At 35.2% G+C, this 7,453-nt stretch overlaps 2 long non-coding RNA genes across 2 annotated transcripts; both read right to left on the reverse strand.

The window, feature by feature from the left end:
* Positions 1 to 844: 844 nt before the first annotated feature.
* On the reverse strand, positions 845 to 2,523 carry LOC146702787 (uncharacterized). Its single transcript, XR_014922085.1, has 3 exons — positions 1,786 to 2,523; positions 1,202 to 1,427; positions 845 to 866 (listed from the first exon to the last, which is right to left on the reverse strand). It is a non-coding gene; the product is annotated as an uncharacterized LOC146702787 (long non-coding RNA).
* Positions 2,524 to 4,766: 2,243 nt separating this feature from the next.
* On the reverse strand, positions 4,767 to 6,449 carry LOC146702788 (uncharacterized). The gene is made up of 3 exons (XR_014922086.1): positions 5,712 to 6,449; positions 5,124 to 5,349; positions 4,767 to 4,788 (listed from the first exon to the last, which is right to left on the reverse strand). It is a non-coding gene; the product is annotated as an uncharacterized LOC146702788 (long non-coding RNA).
* Positions 6,450 to 7,453: the final 1,004 nt, after the last annotated feature.

A 7,453-nucleotide genomic window follows, 5' to 3' on the forward strand; every position in this document is an offset into this window, starting at 1 on the left:
GGAGTTATTAGTTATTATCAAAACATCAAATTGTTCATAAAACATAAGTTCGCTTTTTTTTATTTTAAAGCCAAAATGACACCAGTGACACCACTAGTGTTTTATAAATCTTGATTCATAAACAATTATGTTAGAAACTTATTTCCTATTCACAATACTTGTTATTATTAAACATTTAATGTGAAAAAGTTTCATCCTCCTCTTAGTCTTCATACATCTCTTTTTTTTAAACTTGTAGAGTTGTAGAATTTAAACTAATAACACATATACCATAAGGATGAATAAACAGTCAAAGAAAACCAAAATTTAAAACAGGAACATTTATTATAAAATATTTACACATCTGTCACAACTCTTTGTCTGTCTGACTGGAGTCCTCTGTCACATATGTACAAAACAAACCAAAACAATATTTTTCACAGTTGAGTATTCACAGTATTTATAAAGCAATTGTAAAAGAATTGAGTAGTTAAAATCTTTATTCAGCAGTACACTAATTTCCATAGCTGTTGTCCACACCCTTGGCCTTGCCAAAAGATGGCCTTGCCAAAAGAAACCAAGGTGAGACTCAGTCTCACCTTGGTTTCACAGCCTTACAACTTATTCATTCAACAGTGTGACCTCAAGTTTGCCCCCCCCCCCCCCCCGCTTCCCCTTCACACATGAAAACAAAAGACAGCCATTGATAGTCTTTACCACTAACTGTCTCACCACACCTATTTCTGAATTAAAAATTACCCAAAGTGACCTAAAACATGCCACTTTGGGTCAAATGTGAAAAAATATATTAATCTAAGAAAACTTAGCATTATTATAAAACATCTGTCACAAGTCTTCGTCTGTCTGAGTGGTGGCCTCTGTCACATCTGAACAAAACAAAAACAAATAATATTTTTTGACAGTTAGTATTTATAAACAACTTTAACAAATATACATGGGTAAAACAGACATTTGCATATATCTAATCCTTATAAAATCACAAATGAAGAAAACAAAACATGATACTAATCATGGATTTAATATTTTCTCCAAATGATTTATCATAAACTAAAATAAATAATTCGCATTCATGTTTATTTGTATGTAGACAGTCGTTCAATAGTAATTCATAGAGTATTTTTTCTAAGTCCCATTTCTTAAAATAAGACACTGAAGCCAACATTCACTGTTTATACCATCCAAACAATACATTAAGACTTACCATCACGTGCGAATGTAATCGAAGCTTGCAATGCATCCAGCTCCTGGGCAGTGTTATTCAGCATTTCTTTTTCAGCATCCAGCTGTTCTTTTAAAACAGAAATCTTTCTTTCGGCTGCACGCCTGAGCCGCACCTGCCGAACCAAGAGGTCCATTGCCTTGGCATGAAGTTGCAAGCACCTTGTATATAGATCCTCTCTGCTGACCCCTGGGTCCAAGCAGGCATACTGAAATTACAAAATATTTTGGATCATAACAAAATTAGAAAACAGTTATTCGCTTCAATCTATGCTGCCGCTACAATGTAATGTTTGTAGTGCCAGATCACAACAACAGCTGTATAAAAGTCTCAGCTTAACCTTGTGCCATCCTTTAAAAAACTTACGTTGATCACCCTGGGGACCCAAAAAGGCCCCAGTATGGCACAAGGGTTAACAGTGACTTATATGAAAGAGCAAACAAACAAACAAACAAACACAAGAAACACTAAACACAGCATCCTTCCCAGCTCTGTAACAGGTAATGTAGCGTAAAAACAAATTTTTCTACACTATAAATAAAATTTAAGAAATATTTGTTACTTACAGTTGATAGTTGAAATTCTTGACGCAATGATTCAACTTCAGGATCATTAATCCCAGCAAACTTCGTTGGGGAAGCATATGCCATTCTCTATTTATGATAAAGTATGAGGTTAATTAGTTACATTTTACACAACATTCAAACAATATACAAACATGAGAGCATCAAAGAGACTTTACTTACACATAAACATGTAGTTAGTTCACAATAATGATCAGTAATGCAATTACATTCATTCAAAAAACACAAAACATATATATAAATGGTAAATGGCCTGTATTTCTATATCGCTTTACTAGTCCCTAAGGACCCCAAAGCGCTTTACACATCCAGAATGAAGGTGTAAATTAGTCAATGTATGACATTAAGATAATGCTCACCAACTCTTGCTGTCTGCTGCTCAAATTTGCTTAAAGAAAAGGATTGAACGCACAACAAATCACAGCTATGTGAAAAATTACAATTATCCTCTTACGCTCTATAGCCACCAGTACTGTGGCTCAAGAGTTATGCAAAAACCTCCATGCAAATATCACGTAGTATCCACAGAAGCCTTATAATTTTAGCTAAATGGTCATATAAACCATTTCTAAAACTACCAAAGACAGCAGAAACAAGCATGATTGAAATAGCAGTTACTAAACTGCTTAAAATCTGCTAAACACACATAAACCAGCCAAAAATGTTCCACACTTCATGTATTTCATTATATTCATGTTGTGCTTTACTTGTAATAAGAAATCAGTGGCTAATTACCCGGCCTAGCTTTCACAGATTTCAATCTTTCAAAAAAGACCACAAAATGGCTTAATGGCCCAAATTCACTAAAACAGAAAACCAAACCAAAGACTTTTCACCGGTACCCCTCCCACAAACAATAAAAAAATAACTTAAATACAAAGTAAATTCTGTTACTGAAATTTAAAATGTGGTTTTACACCAAAAATAAAATTCAATTTACAACAAATAAAACTTACCAAGAATTGCACAAGGGCAGGGTTTTTCAAAAATAATATCTTGTGATGTTTGTTATAGTGGTCTAAAACAATGTCCTCGAATCCTCAGAATGTTAAAATCCAAAGCTCTCCTCTTCTCGTTTGCTAAAAGCAAAGTGGCTTACAAACCAGTGGCACAGGTATTTATTGAAATCATGAGGGACATTCAAAAAACTTCAAATGATCTTTTGTCTCAGTCTAACCTTTTCAACAGTGTCACTTGCCCCCCCCCCCCCCCCCCCTTGCTTGCCCTTCACACATGAAAACAAAAGACAGCCATTGATAGTCTCTGCCACCAACTGTCTCACCACACCTAATTCTGAATTAACAATTACCCAAAGTGACCTAAAACTTTTGGGTCACTTTAGGTCACAGTCCCAGTGGGTGACAGCATATAAAAGTAAGAAAGCTTAGCAAGTACCTGATGCTGTCAAATCATAAGAAATTAGCAGAAATATCGTAAAACCAAAACAGTCAAATGAAAAAGCAGCATAAGCCAAAGTTCCTTCAGAAGTACAGTATCAGAGAATGGTGAAAGACTGTTGGAATAATTGGCAGTGGATTTTATCGTGTGGTCTCTGTGTTTTTCTGTCAGTTAATCAGGCTGAATCTGCCAAACTGCTAGATCATTGAAAGGCCCACAACGAATAGACACAACGAAGGTTAAATCAATTTGGTAGCAAAAGACTGTTATTTAGCATCTTCATTGATGTCAATGACAAACAAAGAAGAATAGTTCATTCTGGTGAAAAACCAGCACGAGTTATCTACACAAATCTTCCATAGCTCTAAGGATTAACGGCAAGTCTTGTTCCTTACTGTTCATATTGAGCTTCTGTTTAATACATTGGCAGTGCAATAGCATAGTGTTTAGGTTTATATCAACAAAATACAGGAATCTTAATAGAACAACTAGAGAATGAGAAGAATACATAAATATGAAAAAATATATTTCAGCTTCTCCTCTCTGTTGTGTTGCAACATAGCCATTCGACATGGAAAATGAAGTAGCTTTCAAGAAAGAGAAAGCTTGAAAAACTTACAAACACTGACAATCAACTAGTGTACAGCTTTCAAGTGTAATTTATACATTTTAATAGTAATGTCTTTAAAACTATCAGTGACATTGAAAGGAGTTATTAGTTATTATCAAAACATCAAATTGTTCATAAAACATAAGTTCGCTTTTTTTTATTTTAAAGCCAAAATGACACCAGTGACACCACTAGTGTTTTATAAATCTTGATTCATAAACAATTATGTTAGAAACTTATTTCCTATTCACAATACTTGTTATTATTAAACATTTAATGTGAAAAAGTTTCATCCTCCTCTTAGTCTTCATACATCTCTTTTTTTTAAACTTGTAGAGTTGTAGAATTTAAACTAATAACACATATACCATAAGGATGAATAAACAGTCAAAGAAAACCAAAATTTAAAACAGGAACATTTATTATAAAATATTTACACATCTGTCACAACTCTTTGTCTGTCTGACTGGAGTCCTCTGTCACATATGTACAAAACAAACCAAAACAATATTTTTCACAGTTGAGTATTCACAGTATTTATAAAGCAATTGTAAAAGAATTGAGTAGTTAAAATCTTTATTCAGCAGTACACTAATTTCCATAGCTGTTGTCCACACCCTTGGCCTTGCCAAAAGATGGCCTTGCCAAAAGAAACCAAGGTGAGACTCAGTCTCACCTTGGTTTCACAGCCTTACAACTTATTCATTCAACAGTGTGACCTCAAGTTTGCCCCCCCCCCCCCCCCCCCCCCCCCCCCCGCTTCCCCTTCACACATGAAAACAAAAGACAGCCATTGATAGTCTTTACCACTAACTGTCTCACCACACCTATTTCTGAATTAAAAATTACCCAAAGTGACCTAAAACATGCCACTTTGGGTCAAATGTGAAAAAATATATTAATCTAAGAAAACTTAGCATTATTATAAAACATCTGTCACAAGTCTTCGTCTGTCTGAGTGGTGGCCTCTGTCACATCTGAACAAAACAAAAACAAATAATATTTTTTGACAGTTAGTATTTATAAACAACTTTAACAAATATACATGGGTAAAACAGACATTTGCATATATCTAATCCTTATAAAATCACAAATGAAGAAAACAAAACATGATACTAATCATGGATTTAATATTTTCTCCAAATGATTTATCATAAACTAAAATAAATAATTCGCATTCATGTTTATTTGTATGTAGACAGTCGTTCAATAGTAATTCATAGAGTATTTTTTCTAAGTCCCATTTCTTAAAATAAGACACTGAAGCCAACATTCACTGTTTATACCATCCAAACAATACATTAAGACTTACCATCACGTGCGAATGTAATCGAAGCTTGCAATGCATCCAGCTCCTGGGCAGTGTTATTCAGCATTTCTTTTTCAGCATCCAGCTGTTCTTTTAAAACAGAAATCTTTCTTTCGGCTGCACGCCTGAGCCGCACCTGCCGAACCAAGAGGTCCATTGCCTTGGCATGAAGTTGCAAGCACCTTGTATATAGATCCTCTCTGCTGACCCCTGGGTCCAAGCAGGCATACTGAAATTACAAAATATTTTGGATCATAACAAAATTAGAAAACAGTTATTCGCTTCAATCTATGCTGCCGCTACAATGTAATGTTTGTAGTGCCAGATCACAACAACAGCTGTATAAAAGTCTCAGCTTAACCTTGTGCCATCCTTTAAAAAACTTACGTTGATCACCCTGGGGACCCAAAAAGGCCCCAGTATGGCACAAGGGTTAACAGTGACTTATATGAAAGAGCAAACAAACAAACAAACAAACAAACACAAGAAACACTAAACACAGCATCCTGCCCAGCTCTGTAACAGGTAATGTAGCGTAAAAACAAATTTTTCTACACTATAAATAAAATTTAAGAAATATTTGTTACTTACAGTTGATAGTTGAAATTCTTGACGCAATGATTCAACTTCAGGATCATTAATCCCAGCAAACTTCGTTGGGGAAGCATATGCCATTCTCTATTTATGATAAAGTATGAGGTTAATTAGTTACATTTTACACAACATTCAAACAATATACAAACATGAGAGCATCAAAGAGACTTTACTTACACATAAACATGTAGTTAGTTCACAATAATGATCAGTAATGCAATTACATTCATTCAAAAAACACAAAACATATATATAAATGGTAAATGGCCTGTATTTCTATATCGCTTTACTAGTCCCTAAGGACCCCAAAGCGCTTTACACATCCAGAATGAAGGTGTAAATTAGTCAATGTATGACATTAAGATAATGCTCACCAACTCTTGCTGTCTGCTGCTCAAATTTGCTTAAAGAAAAGGATTGAACGCACAACAAATCACAGCTATGTGAAAAATTACAATTATCCTCTTACGCTCTATAGCCACCAGTACTGTGGCTCAAGAGTTATGCAAAAACCTCCATGCAAATATCACGTAGTATCCACAGAAGCCTTATAATTTTAGCTAAATGGTCATATAAACCATTTCTAAAACTACCAAAGACAGCAGAAACAAGCATGATTGAAATAGCAGTTACTAAACTGCTTAAAATCTGCTAAACACACATAAACCAGCCAAAAATGTTCCACACTTCATGTATTTCATTATATTCATGTTGTGCTTTACTTGTAATAAGAAATCAGTGGCTAATTACCCGGCCTAGCTTTCACAGATTTCAATCTTTCAAAAAAGACCACAAAATGGCTTAATGGCCCAAATTCACTAAAACAGAAAACCAAACCAAAGACTTTTCACCGGTACCCCTCCCACAAACAATAAAAAAATAACTTAAATACAAAGTAAATTCTGTTACTGAAATTTAAAATGTGGTTTTACACCAAAAATAAAATTCAATTTACAACAAATAAAACTTACCAAGAATTGCACAAGGGCAGGGTTTTTCAAAAATAATATCTTGTGATGTTTGTTATAGTGGTCTAAAATAATGTCCTCGAATCCTCAGAATGTTAAAATCCAAAGCTCTCCTCTTCTCGTTTGCTAAAAGCAAAGTGGCTTACAAACCAGTGGCACAGGTATTTATTGAAATCATGAGGGACATTCAAAAAACTTCAAATGATCTTTTGTCTCAGTCTAACCTTTTCAACAGTGTCACTTGCCCCCCCCGTTCAGGGAAACGGGGTTGTCATGGTGGCACGTGGAGTTTCAATCACTCGCCAAAAAGCAGTAATCTGCTGTCACTCAAAATCAAAATGTCCAATATGTCCCAAAGGTCGCAGGCGTGATGAGACTCGAGCTCGGAAATGTTTGTTATGCCATTTGTCAGTAATGGTTAGAGTGCCACCTAGTGGAACGACTATAATCATGATTGAATGAGATGAAATGTTAGCTGGTGGTTGAATGCATGAATTCCATCAATGTGACATCAGATCGGACGTGCTGGTTTCAGGTGTTGGGCATGGCTCGACACGCCGGGTGTGCGAGGGCCCTCATAACGCTGCTTGCAGCTTTAATTATTATTATTATTATTATTATTATTATTATTCACCCCAAACAAGGGCCTTTTTGAGGGCCTAAACATGCTCAAAAACTCATGAAATTTTGCACACATGCCAGGTCTGGTGAAAAATTTTGTATTTTAATGGTTTTACATATGAGCACTGGGAAATGGCTCTACAGCGCCAC

This window comes from Copadichromis virginalis, linkage group LG8 (genome assembly GCF_057382275.1).
Source record: "Copadichromis virginalis isolate Kocher_CV1m ecotype Utaka linkage group LG8, C_Virginalis_male_GT1.1, whole genome shotgun sequence".
Taxonomy (NCBI): domain Eukaryota; kingdom Metazoa; phylum Chordata; class Actinopteri; order Cichliformes; family Cichlidae; genus Copadichromis; species Copadichromis virginalis.